The sequence below is a fragment of the Triticum aestivum genome, chromosome 5B, assembly GCF_018294505.1.
Source record: "Triticum aestivum cultivar Chinese Spring chromosome 5B, IWGSC CS RefSeq v2.1, whole genome shotgun sequence".
Taxonomy (NCBI): Eukaryota; Viridiplantae; Streptophyta; class Magnoliopsida; order Poales; family Poaceae; genus Triticum; species Triticum aestivum.
Genome location: NC_057807.1, coordinates 41,593,346 through 41,597,152, shown reverse-complemented (window position 1 = coordinate 41,597,152; position 3,807 = coordinate 41,593,346). Strand labels below are relative to the sequence as shown.

Sequence of the window (3,807 nt, the reverse complement as noted above, 5' to 3'; positions counted from 1 at the left end):
GCGAATTATGCCTCAATGTGTCAAGCTTTATGCAAACTCGACTAGACGGTCATCCACGCATGTGGGCGAGTTGCAAAACTGCCACATGTGTGGGCGTTAGTCTTTCCGCTAAAAAAATACATTTTCCACTTCTAGAACAGAAGAAATAGGGATCATCTAGCAGCAACTTACAACTACACAAGTTTTAAGTAGGAGAGAACAACTATAGGATTGCAACTACAAGCCCACAACAAAGATAGAGCAGGGGAAAAAAGACTCATCCTCACACACAACATCTGAACTGTATATACACAAGGCATACAGAAAACCCAGAATGAAGGAGCCAACAATACCCATTCTACTTGCACAAATAGATACCTTTTTTGTTCTGACACATTCGCAAGCGAGCTACAAAAGAGATACCAAGTTGACTTGATATGATCACATTGACCTGATAATATCCCTGGCTGCTGTCAGCTCAACAGGTAAGAGTCTAGCAATCAACTCTTTGAGAATAGATGGGCAACTGCTTTTTAGATGTTGGTAACCCTCAGTTGCGATCACCCTCTCCGGATTGGACGGAGATGCAAGGAACTCAAAGCAAGCCTCCTTGAGCCCATCGCAACTGTGATGCTCGATCAAAGCCAAACTAGTTGCAACCATGTTGCAGTCAATATTATTGCACAGTTTGTCCTCACATATAAACTTCAGCCTCTCGATGTCGTACCTGTCTGCCGCTACAAGTAGATGGCTAGCTGTCACTACATCATCTTGTGTTACACCTTCATTAGTGCTCTCAGGGAGTGAGTCCTTGTAGATGAAATGGAGCAAGGAGTTGAACACATCAGCTTCTATATCATCAATTTCGATGGAATCACCGACTTTCCCCCTCATGGCGCCAAAGAGCTTCGCCTTGAAGACCGGTGACCGAGCAGCAAGCACGGACCTATGAGCCAAGAAAATCTCGACACCTGCTCGAAAGCTGACGTCTGCTCCATCATTGCTTTTCAGGAGGCCACCAAGTTGTCAATGCAAGTCGCTTGGAGGAACCACAACGAACTGCTTTGCATGCATCTCTTGGCTGCGGATCATCTTCACCACGGAGACATCGCACCTGATTCTGAAACAATCGCCTCTTGGATGTGCTGATCTCTCCAGATCCTCCTGCTTGATAAACTCAGGGAAACCGTAACCGTAACCTTTGCTTTGGAAAATATGTTCTGTCACAGTTTTGATGTATGAAGGCACTGGTTCTCCACCCTTGTCAAGTAAGCTAAAGGTGAATTTCGCCTTCACATCCTTGGCATCAGCCGAATCAAGAATCAGAAATACATATCTGTGACCAGGTGCCTTGTAGCTATTTGGGTAATACCTCACAGCCCAGTTACGATCTACGACCATGAAAGGGATAGACGTGGTAAACTCATCAATTTTGAGAAGCTCCTTGGTTCTTGAGTACCCATCGATCTTGATCACATGCGTCCTCCTTTCTTCTTGGGCCACAATGGTCGAGGTGACTTTCGGACGCTCTGTCATTGACTGGACTTGGATTGTGTTGGACTTGGACGTGACTTTCGGATGGGTTGTGTTGGACTCGGACGTGACTTCTGGACGTGACTCGCTGAGGTCTTCCGGCGGCGGCACATTACGAGGACGACGGCGACGAAGCTTCTCCAGGCCGATGAAACCGCAGTTCTTCATAGTGAAGCCTACTGGCCCTTGCACAGCCATCACAAGATGATCGATCCTTTCACGAACTCTGGATACAAAGCATCGTATACATATCCTATATACTAAAGAAGTTCATCCCCACTATCTCAATTATCTTGACATGCACCCTATCCACCTCATCACACATGCCCCACACATGTCACCTCTTATTTTTCTTCACATGCAATCATCTCACCTCAGTGCATGTGACACATCAGCAGCCCGTCCCCACAATAAATGGCTCCTTTTCCAGCAAACAACGGAAGAGCCAAGGTTTAGACTGCACTTTTGGAACCAGGACAGTAGTTTCGTACGTGACACGTACCTGGCTTGGTTGTTGGTGATAACCCATGTAGCTAACACATGCCTCTTTGTTATTTTAGTCCTCGTATTAGCCCATCTATCTAATTAGATAATTCCCCGCGTGTTGCAGCGGAAAATTAAGCTAATAAAGAGTTTAGATGTAAATAATAAACAAATGGTTCTGAAATAGTAAAACTACTAATGTTATGCTAGTCTGGAATGGTAATAATATCATGTAGTGCATGAAATCAAGATGTGACCGTAGACAGAGGTGATTGTATAAAGAAGTCGAAGATGCTTATTTCCTTCTGATCAGCTGAGCTACACATTAAAATAAACATATTTGCTTCGTTTTTTTCCTGCTGGTTGCAGCCATTAAAATTTATGCAACACCTTAAAAGATATACGATCTAACTATAAAAAAAAGCATTAAAAGATAATACTAAATGAATCTCTATTGAAGCACATAGTACTAATTAGCATAATAGCGGGACATTGTTTTTGTTTGTTATTCCTCTTTCCATTATGCGGTCAGACAAAGCGAACAAAGCAACAATAGTAGAAAACATGGCTATCATTCGGGCCTGGCCAGCCCATTAGTCCCGGTTCTTCAAGAACCGGGACCCATGAGGGGTATTAGCAATATTTTAAATAGCATGCTATTTCGCCGTTATAACGCGGTTATAGCATATTTGAAAGGGAGACGTTACGTCTTGACAAAATCGGACGCTACGGCGCTAATCGTGTAATTAGTGTGCTACACACGCTATAACGTTGTAACGTTGTAACGTTATAACATGCAGACCATGCAAAACTGAAATAAGCATAGCCCAGCAGGCCCAGCAGGCCAAAACCAACCCACGACCACTAGCTTTCTCACTCCTTTTATCAGATTCTCCCACTATCTTTCTCACTCCTTTTATCAGATGCATCTATTGCTTGCTCCTATGAAAAATTTAGTTGCTTAAATACTTTATTTCTAGATATATTTGATTTTTTTGCAAACGCTATTTTGAAATATAGCACGCTATTAGCGCACTATAACTTGTGTAGCATTTAGAGAAGGGCCTCGCTATATTTTGTAGCGCGCTATTTAAAATATTGGGTATTAGGCCTGGTTCGTGAGCCCAGGGGGGCGGTCGGGGCCTCGTGGGCATTGGTCCCGGTTCGTATGGAACCATTTGTCCCGGTTTCAGGCATGAATCGGGACCAATGGGCCTCGCTCCTGGCCCACAACCATTGGTCCCGGTTCGTGGCTTGAACCGGGACAGAAGGGGGGCTTTAGTCCCAGTTCATGCCACGAACCGGGACAAATAACTTGCCTATATATACCCCATCGCCGCGGCAGAGCACTCCACAGGGCATTTGGGTGCTCTAGTTCACCTCCTATGCACATGAGGTGTTCGATGAAATGCCCCAGCCACACTAGTTAATCTTTCTCCTCTCGAAACTCGACCTCCGACATCCATTTTCCCCGAGATTTGTCTAGGTTTAGCGGTCCGTCACGTTTCGTCCCCGTCTTCACTGCCGTTGATCACCTGCCCCGATCTCGTCACCGGCACCACCGTGGTGAGCCTCTTGTTCTTATCTTCTTTCCTAAAGAAAAAATTCTTACTTCAGATAGATACTTCTCTAATTTTCTTACTTTTATTATTCCTTGTTATTATATAGTCCGATGGTTTTGGTATCCGCCCCCGTTGGCCCTCGTCTTGTCTATGATTCAGATGTGGTATATATTATCTTTTCATAACTATTTGGTTCATTTATTGTTTATGACAATTATGCCGACCAATGTGACATATATTTTATTTATCT

General features: G+C 44.1%; 1 pseudogene; it reads right to left on the bottom strand.

Annotated features, from left to right (window-relative positions):
- Positions 1-406: 406 nt before the first annotated feature.
- On the bottom strand, positions 407-1,530 carry LOC123115580 (BTB/POZ and MATH domain-containing protein 2-like; annotated as a pseudogene).
- Between the last annotated feature and the right edge of the window lie 2,277 nt (positions 1,531-3,807).